This window comes from Erpetoichthys calabaricus, chromosome 16 (assembly GCF_900747795.2).
Source record: "Erpetoichthys calabaricus chromosome 16, fErpCal1.3, whole genome shotgun sequence".
Lineage (NCBI taxonomy): Eukaryota > Metazoa > Chordata > Cladistia > Polypteriformes > Polypteridae > Erpetoichthys > Erpetoichthys calabaricus.
In genome coordinates this window covers 58,055,641-58,067,296 of record NC_041409.2, presented here as the reverse complement: position 1 = coordinate 58,067,296, position 11,656 = coordinate 58,055,641, and the positions used below count along the sequence as shown (strand labels likewise).

Below are 11,656 nucleotides of genomic sequence, written 5' to 3'. Positions count from 1 at the left end.
TATGAAAACAGGGAGCCATTGCGAAAGCACCCGAGGGCAGGAATCGTGGGCCTAAATGCTAATATTTAAGTAAAGGAACAAGTTTTTAATGATCTGGATCCGGAAAGACAGGTTCTGCTGTAGATGGTGAATACCGTAGGTCAGTCAAGCGGAGCAATCATTAAGCAGGAACTGGGCGTTTTTTCGACCTGACATTCTTTTGCAGACATAGATAATGATGATGGGAGGTGGATAGTAAAGACACGCGGACGCTGCGCACAGCTGTATGAGAGGCGCGCGACAGAGAAAGAATGCTCGCCGCGCCGGCGTGCCCGCGCGTACAGTTGGGGGAAGGAAGCGAGCGGGCGCTCGTCTTGTTTCCTGTAGCCTGTGAGCTGCTGTTGTTCACTCACTTGAATAGCCGGCTCGGCTGGGTGGAGACGGCAGTGGTCGGTTGCTGATCTTGTTGCGAGCTCGGCAGCTGTTGTTTCGAGTTGAGAGAAGAAGAGAAGGGAGGTAAGCACTGTCCGCTGGGAGAGGCCGCCTGCTGAACGCGAGGGCAAAGACAAGGCGGGAAGCGTTTGGCTCTTGTCTCGCTAAAGACTAGGCGGCGGTGTGCCCACACTCCCCACAAGGCTTTGTCTGTCAACGGCAAGAGCAGCACGGAGCTGCTGGGGCAGAGTAGAGACATGGTGCATCTGTCCTTATCAGTGACTATATCGGGAACAGAAGCTTACAGGAACCAGGTCTTTGGTTACGCTAGAAGGAAGACGTGCGGGCAGAAACTAGTTTTCGGTTATAACTAGATCAGCATTAGGATGAAATCTAATTGCTACCTACGATAGTAATAATGGAAGCCGTGTGGTTATAATTGGATTTGAAGGCTGTTAATAATCGGCGTAGATCTGGCTGGGGTATAGATTCTGGGTCCGGACTATTGGTAATAATGGAAGCGCTGCTTAAAAACAGTTTATTTGCCTGTTATATTTTGAGCATGTTTAGGATAGAGTGTTACTAGTAATTACAGTGAGAATGTTAAAGGTTCAAGTTTTAATCTATACAATAAACATAAAGAATGAAACATGGTTGCTGGTAATACTGAAAGCAGGAATGAGACGGGGCCAAGTTTCAGGTTATACTTAATGAAAATTACACCTGCCTGTTGATAATGCTTGGATGTCGGTATATAATTAGATTTATTTGTGTTGGTACAGCCAAGTACTTGCTGAGTTGGTCCTGGTTTCTGATACAATAGAAGTAATAAAGTAGACTGTAGTTGTTAATTACACTGGGAGCTGGTTGCGAGATGGAACATGATTGCTAGTAGTATTATAAATGATGGGATGATTTTAATATCTGATTAACTGTGAAAGAAATTTGCTTATAATGCAAATAGAGGCAAATAGTTTTCATTTGTTGATTATTCTGGGAGCAGATGCAGGATGCTTTCTAGTGACTGTTGCTAATGGATGTATAGGTACAGTGAGATCTAATTGATGGCAGTTTTGGATGCAGAAGCAGAATGGAACCTAGCTGCTGTTAAAAGAAAACCTATTTAGTAGGATATCTAGTTTGTTTTGGCTATTCTGAGAGAAAATTCAACATGGTTGTGCATAATAATACATGAAGGGTGGAGTTTAGTTGATTATAGTTGGAGGTGGTACATGAAAAGGGCTGAATGTATAGTATGGGAATGGTCATTGTATGAGAATGAACTGATATGCAGGATGGAATTTTCTGTGTGGCTGGCTATTGAAACTTAATTGAGTTTACATACAATACTAATAGCTAAACCATCCATTTTCTCATCCTGATTTTCCTTGTAGTGGGCCACAAAGAAACACAATCAGTTTTTTTTTTTTTTTTTTTTTTTTTTTTAATAAATTCGCAATTTGTCACATGCATTATATTTCTATTTTGGTACATTTAGCCCTCTAAATCGGTAAGACATGCTTGTCATATTTGGATGTGAAGGCTAAGAAAACATTTATTATGCTGTGTGATGTTGTAGAATGAAACCCTATTGCTTATTACTTTAAAAACTTCAAATGGAAGTAGCTGGTGGGTATATTGTTGGGTGCATTGATTTATTTTGGTTTAGATCTGCTTAGTGTTTGAACCCTGTAGTTTTTATATATTTATTTCAAAGTGCTTACATCTTGCCCGAAAAAGGGGCCTGAGTTGCCATGAAAGCTTGCATATTGTAATCTTTATAGTTAGCCAATAAAAGGTGTCATTTTGCTTGACTTTTCACTACATTCATAATGGCTAACACAGTACAACACCCTATTATTGCAAAGTGCTTGTAATTTCTTTTTTATGTCTAAACTACATTGTTTAATTTAGCATGTGTAATTTAGCAGTAACCAAGAACTGGCAATATCAAGATGAGTGATATTTGTGTCATATTGTTTTTTTTGTTTGTTTTTTGTGTCGATGAATACATAAAATATAGGTACTTCTACTTATTGTGGCTGCTGCAGTTAACTTTATTAGAAAAGGAAGAGCTTTGTATTGACAACTGTATTTTGTTTTTTTTTGTGTGTGTGTGTGTGTTTTAATAACAGAATTTGGTGTACTGATTTTAACAGGCATTGGTCTTATTGCTGGTTTAAAGTGATATGGGATCCTGAATTGAACATGTAAGATGTGCTGTCGGAGTGAAAAATATTTTTATTTTGTTCAGAGAAAAGCTGTTGATTGCCTATCACACACTTTGTTGCAGTGCTTGCTGCACAAGCAACAGAAAGGAAACCTCTTCCTCTGTTTAGTTACACAAGTCACCAAATTCCTTGTCTCTTTGTATGATGGAATGTAATACAATCGCTAATGTTCATTAGTATCATACAGTAGGGCAGTCCTGGGGTAAAGCAAATTTAAAGATAAGCAAGCTTAAAGTTCAAACAGTCAGCAGCTGTTTTTTTTTTTTCCTTAAATGTACCCATAGCGAGGTATGATTGAAGACCAAGTGAAAGCAGCTTTTGATTATACATTTTCCAGTGGGATGTTTTAACAGGAGTGGAAAAACTGACAATGTTTTTAATGTTGTTTGAGACTCTTATATAAACAAGATATACACTCCTTGAAGAAGTGCAATTTAATTAGTTTGTTCAGGCTTTTTTCTTTAGCAAGTCTTCAGTATTATGTTTACTCTATAACATGTAATAAATTAAAAATTGAGTTAGCCTTTATGGGTTGCATGATTTTATGAAATTGGGTTCTTTTTTAGGCTTTCTTAGCCTTGTGCCACTAAACTGTGGAGGAGGCTTAATGACTGTTTCAGAGTGACAGTACAGACTATTTCAAACCTCCGCACAGCACATGTTCTTGCAAATTTTTAGTTTTAACAACAGGAAATAATGAAATGTCATTACCATGCAGTGTTCACAGGTGCAGGGAGTAGTACAGTACAAGGTTACAGATCGGTGTCTCTGAGTCCAGAAGATTTGTTATAATTTACAGTACATAGCATTCTCCAATCTTTTTAGTCCAGTTCAGGGTCATGAAGGATGTAGGCTATCTAAGCAGCACTGAGCACCAGGCAGGAGACAGCCTTTCAACATTTTGCTAGTCAGCTACAGAGTCCACTAACGAAAATATCTGCACTCATTCTCCTACAGGGCAATTTTTGGATTGGTCAACACAACCAGCACATTTTTGGGGGGTTGGGCAGAAAAACGCACATAGACAGAATGTGCAAACTCCACAAGGACTGTGTAAACACTCCAGTTAATTGTATTCTGGTGGCCTTAGAGACTTTCATAATGTCCTAAATTGTGAACAGATGCTAATGAGTTCTGAAAGAAATAGCATTTATTGAGAAATACCATTTGCTTACATCAACGTATATTACAAAGGATTATTCCAATGTTAGTTATTCTATATTTTTAATGTCTTCTTTTGTTAGTCATTATTCACAGTCTGCAAAACATAACCTATCTTGCTAGTCAATTATTTGTTTATTTTATTTTTTTTATTTGTTTTAATGCAGTGTATGTGCAAAAAAAGAAGCATTTTTTTCAAAAACAAACTTCCATTCCTTGCACAGTGCTTTTCTTCATAACAATAGTACGGGTATGCTCTAAAATTACATTTGCCGAAAAGGTGCATAGCAACAATTCTTGTTACTAACTTTAAGGTCAAGCTTCTGGGCAGTTGTTGAAGTCAAAGGGTAGAGAGCTGAAAACAATATGAAGCGTCAACAAAAGTTGCCTAGAGTGTATTGTTTGATTTTTATCTGCTAGAGGGCAGCAAAGACTGCACAATTAATTGACTGTTACATATTTCAAGCTTTGTTTTTCTTTACAAATACCAGCTGTAGCTATCATCAAAAGAAATACCTTGCAAAAGATATTTTGTATACTGTGAATGGCTTGTATTTTGTATTATCAGATAAGGGTTTTGAGCTGCCAGAAGAATGGAAGAAAGTAATGTTGAGAGTGCTGCAGGATTATCCCCAAGTGTGATTGATTCAGAGAGCGAGGAACACCGTTCTATCAATGTGCTTTCTTTTCAGGTGTTTCATCATTAGTTTTTTCCTGTACTAAGTGAACTCATTTTTATAGATCTTGCAACAGAGACATTTCTTACCAGAGTTGAAATTTCTTATCAAAATTGAAATGGCTTAATATTTTTGAGTTCTTTGGTCTTTTACCTTCTGCCCTATTTACATCAGCTGCCTCCTCCACACTTCAAAATGTGATTAACTTTACTCTTGTTCAATAAAGTGACATACATAAAAAGCAACAAATCACCTACTCAATACCAACATTTGTTGGCAACTATTTGATTCTTTATTTACTATCAATGACATCCATTAGTTGTTATGGTCTTAGTTTTATGTTGAGCACATCGACTCAAAAGACAGAATTTCTCATATAGCTATTTATGAGGGCCATATGAAATGACAGAGCAGTGTATAACAAGAGTACAAAAGGCATCATAAGGATAATATAGTCATTGTTTTGCAGATTTGGGGCAGATTTGAGATTACCAGGTTTGTATTAGATCTTGTACAGTTGAAATAGGACAATATTTGGGGTGAAGCAAGCAAATTTTTATTTTTATTAAAACCGTTTATTGCTATGTTTAGTAGTTAGGCATACAACATAATTGACTTAGACTTTCAAAAAGTCTTTGACTTGGTCCCACACCAAAGATTAACTCTAAAACTAGAAGCTTGTAGGCATCAGAAGTAACCTATAAAACTGGATCCCCAGTTGGTTAACTGGCAGTAAACAAAGAGTACAGATAAGAGGAGAATGCTCTATATGGACTAAGATCAGCAGTGGGGTCTGTCCTTGGACCATTACTTTTTCTTATTTTATATTGTTGTCATTGATTCTGGCATAGTTAGTACAGTTGTGAAATTTGCAGATGACACAAACATTGGAGAGATGGCTGGCATTAAGAAGGCAGAAAAAAACAATAATAAAAAAAAAAAAAAAAAACCTGGACAAGGTTCAGAACTGGTTGAACACTTGTAAAATGCAGTTTAATGTAGAAAACTGTAAAGTGGAACAAATGGAACATAAATTATAAATAAAAGATGGGCAATGCTGTCATACAGAAAGCAACCTCTGAAGATGATTTAGGGGTATACAGTATATTGAACCAACATTTTCATAATCTAAGCAGAAGAAATTTAAAAGGCAAATAAAATGTTAGGTTATATCATAAAAACTGTTAAATATAATTAATGGGATGTTTTGCTCAAACTATATAATGTACTAGGAAGACCGCATTTGAAGTAATGTGTGCAGTTCTGGTCCCCACGGTACACTAAAGGCATAGTAGCACTTAAATCTCTGCAGGGGAGAGCAACCAAGTACATCATAGGATTAAAGGACAGACTAGGAGCATTAAACCTGTTTAGTTTTGAGCAAGTGGAGACTGTTTGAGGACCTTGTCCAGGTAGATCCAGCAGAATTCATTCAAATATAGTTTTTCTCTGAAAGGCCAAGTATTCCAGTGAATGCAATAGTTATTAGTCTTACTCATATACACATCAGGTTGTAGTATAAACACAATTTATCTCAATTGTTAGCATGAATGTTTACCCGCTATATGTACTAAATGGTTTATACATTTCATTAATAATTGCTCTAGGAATGAATCATTTATGTATGTGAAGTTAGACTTAACCACATTATAGGAATTACAACTTAATAGTGAACACTTAATGCACCCCATGTGAAGATCCCAGACCCTGGTATGTTTTAAAACAAGGGTCATCATATAGATTTTCCTTGTAGCCAGATTCTCATAGAACAAATATTCTTTGGGCAAGACCTTGCCATAACAAAGTGATAGTCTATTCCCATCCAAATACGTGTCTCACACATTTTCAACAGACACACCTAATTGTTCACTCCTGGACAGTCTCGTCCAATCATTCGTTTACATTACACACATGGTAAATGTATGCAAGTTAAGGAATGGAACCAAAAATAAACACTACCTAAAATCAATGCTAAAAAATTCAAATTAAAATACTATATCACTATCACATAAATTGGTGCACAGCAAGAATATTCAGGATACTAATTTAGACAAACTCTTTGTAACTGGTTTTGTTAAAACACATTTTACAAATCAGGTTTGTCAGAGTTGTGACATTTGCAATGATATTTATGTTTGCATCACTATAAAGAGAGACTTTAGCTGGATAATAACTCTTACTGAAGGTTAATATTTAATGGACAAGTCAAGTTAATTGAAATTTCAAATATTACACTGATGTTTTAATGTTACAAATCTCTCTCTTATTTCTTTTAATAAAACATTGGCATCAGCAAAATCAAATTTATCAATTGAAGACTAATCCATTATGTCAGAATTAATTCAAAATAGTCTTCTGTTATACAGCACCTTGAAAACAACATACAGGTAAAATTCTGTTACAATGAACTGCCAGGGACCTAAAAATATTTCATTGTAATGAGATTATGTATTTGTCACTATAGTGCTTTCTTTAACTTGCAGGTGTTTGCAATCATTTCAATAGCTTCTTTCGCGTTAATTTTAATCTTCTCCTGTCTACAAGTTATGCTGATGAGAATTCTTCTCAGCATTTCCTTGCGATAATACACTTTCAGGGTGCGAATGATGCCCAAACCCAATGGCTGAAGCACTGCTGTGCAATTGGGTGGGAGGAATTCAACGTGAACATTATCTAAATGCGGAAGCATGTTGTGGGCAGCACATTTATCAATCAGAAGCCGAATCATCCTTTTCTTCTTCTTCATATTGTGAGGTTTCTGAACACTTTTGGGATCCCCCCACCCAACAGGAACGTCACACTGAAGTGTGTCCCTAAGCGCAATTGCCGCGTCTGTGGAAGATTGTTTGTCCGTTGCCGGAGCTGGGAAACAGCAGGCTCACAGCGCTGCAGTGAAGCGCCACAGAAGCGAATCCTAAAAGATCGTGGGCGCGCTATAAGTCGCTGTCTTATACCCCAAAACACGAGACTGAGTCTCGGTACTTTAGCAAAACCAGCTTTATTCAGCTTGAAACAGGTACAGCACGGTTATTTATTGCAGCGGGATCTGCCACTCTCCTATACACAGCAGTCAGGCAGGGTTGTGTTCAGGTTAGTGGCCAAGTAATCCTGTTCCCTGCATTTACAATGTTCCTTGCATCACACATCAAGATCTTTTCTGTTTGCTTCAGTCAGTGCCGAGCCGCATCAGAGCTGTGAGCCTGCTGTTGCCCCGGCAACAGATAAACAGTCTTCCACAGACATGGTGATCGCACTTCAGGACGCTCTTCGGTGTGTTGTCCATTTGGGGGAGGTCCCAAGAGTGTTTCGAAACCTCACATTTTCTTGAATGAGTACCGCATTAATAGGAATGTTTCTTGAATGAGCATATCTGAACCACATAAAACCTTCATTTTCAGTGTCTTCAAATGCAGCAGTTTGCATACATTTGCAACCCAAGATTTTTCTTCTTCTTTTGCTTGGTCTTTCAAGAAAGTTGACAGTGTCGATGGCGAAATTCTGAATTCACTGGCAACATCTTTTTTCTTTTTGCCGCAATCGAGAGCTGCAAAAAAATTAAAGTTTTTTTTTCTAATATTACTGTTATCATTTTGTGTCTGCTGTTTCAATAGGAGGGTGACAATGAGTTAAATTCCAATGGATGTTTTTCAAATGTTGACGAGCAATAAGTAAAAGGTATCACTGAAAACCACAGAAAACAAAAACAGCAAAAAAACAGTACGAGGAAAGTTCGAAGAAAGAAAATGTTTTTTTACAATGTTTCTGTTTGGGGATCGTTGTGCACAACTGAGCTGTGACCACAGAACTAACTGCTCTGTGGATGATTCATTCAGGCATTTCAAGGTCTCTTCATTGTAATGAAAGTATCTGCTGAATGTACTTCATAGTAACAAGATTTCTATAGACTCATGTCATATGGGGAAACTGTCGGGACCATAAAAATACTTCGTTGTAATGAAAATTTCATTGTAAGGATATTCTTTGTTATGGAATTTTACCTGTATCTATATTAAGACTTAGTTACTGATTAACTCAGAATAAGTCATTAAGCTGGACTGATTAATATCTCCTCTCACTGCTCATAACTGGGGACAGAATCCTGTTCTTTCCTTAACTAATCTACTAATAGATGCTCTACTAAAGTCCAAATACAAATTTAGTATTTGACAATTGAAGTATGCTGTTTAAACAGCCACACTAACTTTGCTTCTCAGCAGTAATTGTCTTATGTTATTACATTGTAAATCGTATCATAAGAATGGTCTTCTTGTGCTTCAAACTTGTGCTTATCTAAATGAACTATCTGGTCATTGTGGATGTTTTCAAACACAAAATTAAATTTTGGAATGAACATATGGAGCAGCTCACTTTCTTTCTTTTGTAGATTAGAAACCTATGTAAAAGGCTGAATAGAACATGAATAGATAGTTGAAAGGACAAGTGTAGCCATGTCCATCAAATTCAGATGAATAGGAAGCCTTCCTTCCTTTATTGGGGCTATGTATGGTATTGCATTAAAAAGCATTTATTTTGCAATTATTTTTAACCCACTCACTGAAATGTCTGAAACAAGTTAAAGTATCCTAGCACAGCAAACACCAATAATGCTGAACTAATTCCATAGTTTGGTAAATACTGGCAATAACAAAAGCCATTTTAGCCTTAAAAGAGCAACCCAATTTTAACTTCATTAAGTCAAGCAAATATCTTAAATAATAGTTGTGATACATGCAATCCCATGCTGAAGTCAAACTCTATAGAATCACAGCAACAAACCTGGAATGAGGTGCTCCATTTTCCTAAGAATGCTCTATCACACCCTGTTTGTTTCGTTAACTTCAGTTTGGCACCCTCCCCTTCCACACTTGCTACACATGCTTGATTCTATAGATGCATGTTATTTACAGATTCTACATATTTTTAATGTAACTGAAAAAAATGTGGTAGTAGATATTTTATTGTGAGAATGTCCATAAAAGGCACTATACTAGCTTCCTAGGGTTTATTTCTATTATTAGTGAACAAGTAGAAAGAGGGAGTATGTGCTGATAACGCATTGCTGCAACCACCGCACAACAAACCACCAGAAGAAATACCCCTAAAATGTACCATATGAACCCTTTTATATGTGTACACAGTGCAGTACTAACCCTTTGAAACTGTAGCAACTGTAAGAACTAAACAAAAAATTCTCACTGTTACCTTAGAGGACTGGGGTTAGACCAGAACATTCCCTAACCCCTGGGCAATTGCTAGTATCAATAAACCACAATGTAGTTTTAGTGAGAAAAACATTAATTTAATCAAAACCTATTGTTATTATAACAAGATATCATTGAAGACAACATCAGACTCTGTCTATAAGCTGAGCCAAAAATTGCTTCTTCAGCATGATAAATACATTAAGTGTTTTACACTACAAAAGAATGAATTCAATGGGAGAAACTTCATGTTTTGAAATAACACCCTCAATGTCCAGGTCTCAACCCAATAAAAGGTTGTGGTAAGACCATAAGCAGTCAGATAATGCAAGACATTCATGAATTCTAGCCCAGTTGAAGTAGTTTTGCAAGTAAGAAAGGGTAAAGATTCCTCAAAGCAGATGTCAGAGTAATGTTTAGTTGCCATAGTTATTAAAACAAACAAAAATACTCTACGCATTTCTGCATATCAGACATTTCTTTTTACCTGATTCTTTTTCTACCGATCCATCAGTTTATATGAACCACACATAGGATTTGTAAATATTAACCCTTTCGTGTGTAAAAGTAAAGACTATTTAATTGAAACCATGGATGCAAGAATCATAAGTAGGAAGTATGACTACTTAGTTCCTGTTGTTAAAGCATTGCATTGTCTTTCTGTGATTTGTTTTTTTATTTTTTTAATCTTGCTTTTGAAAGTTGTAAATGGGGTTAGCCTTATTTTATTTTGACAAAATAAGTATACAGATTACTAAAGGGTGCACCGTACATTAACAAAATGAAGGTATTGATCAAATTCTCAGGATAAATAAAACTATCATGGGAACCTTTGGCTATAGGACTCTTGAACTTTTGAACAAATTCTTGAAAACTTAACTTTCTAAATAAATTCTGAAACCCATTTTTTTAGTATGACATGCTCATGACAGAGCTGCTGCTGTCCGTATTGCTTTTCAATAATTTTAGCAATCCTTGTCATTGATTATTACCCTGTCTTTCCGTTTACCAATTAACCTAACATGCGTATTTTTGGGAACTATGAAGAAAAATGGCAACATTAAGAAGAACATGTAGACTGCATAGACAACAGCATTGTAAAACTTGGGTGTATGGACCACATTCAACACCATACATTCTATATAAAATTAACTTCACAAGAATGGGTGTATTCATTTTAAAAGATTTAGGTGTTACTCTGTATTTAAGCGTGCTGGGAAATATCAGGTAATTTTGGCCTATACTATGTACTTGGTAAATATGGAATGTGATAATTAGTTCCAAAAGTTATCCAAATAGATTCATTGACAGATTGACAGTGGACCAGTAGATGTGTAAGGTAAGGTAATAGTCTGAGTTAATGAGAGAGTTTCTTCTTGCTAAATTTGTTTTATGTGGCAGAGTAGCTCTTTTGTGGAATGATCTGAAAGTTTTGTTTGGGTTTAATTGGTTATAGAATACTCTGCTGGGTGGGTGGCATGGTGGCGCAGTGGGTAGCGCCGCTGCCTCGCAGTTGGGAGATCTGGGGACATGGGTTCGCTTCCTGGGTCCTCCCTGCGTGGAGTTTGCATGTTCTCCCCGTGTCTGCGTGGGTTTCCTCCGGGTGCTCCGGTTTCCTCCCACAGTCCAAAGACATGCAGGTTAGGTGGATTGGCGATTCTAAATTGGCCCTACTGTGTGCTTGGTGTGTTTGTGTGTGTCCTGCGGTGGGTTGGCACCCTGCCCAGGATTGGTTCCTGCCTTGTGCCCTGTGTTGGCTGGGATTGGCTCCAGCAGACCCCCGTGACCCTGTGTTCGGATTCAGCGGGTTGGAAAATGGATGGATGGATGGATACTCTGCTGGGCTATTTTAGTGTCAGTAGATCTTTGACTGATGTACAATAATAGTTAAGGAGAGCTGTGGCATTAGAAGATCAGTGCAATGGGTAGTATATCTTAAATTGCATAAATTGAACACAGGAAAAGTAAATGCATT

The 11,656-nt window shown here is 37.1% G+C and overlaps 1 protein-coding gene across 2 annotated transcripts in view; it reads left to right on the top strand.

The window, feature by feature from the left end:
• The first annotated feature begins 316 nt into the window (after positions 1–316).
• The window catches only part of LOC114666377 (guanine nucleotide-binding protein G(I)/G(S)/G(O) subunit gamma-2), a 59,418-nt gene continuing 48,078 nt past the window's right edge, over positions 317–11,656 (top strand). The window contains exon 1 of one of the 2 annotated variants that reach the window (XM_028821214.2): positions 317–495. The gene's annotated coding sequence lies outside the window, so the exon portion shown is untranslated. Of the gene's footprint in view, positions 496–900; positions 920–11,656 lie in introns of those variants that run through there. The other variant, XM_028821215.1, reaches the window with a different exon arrangement.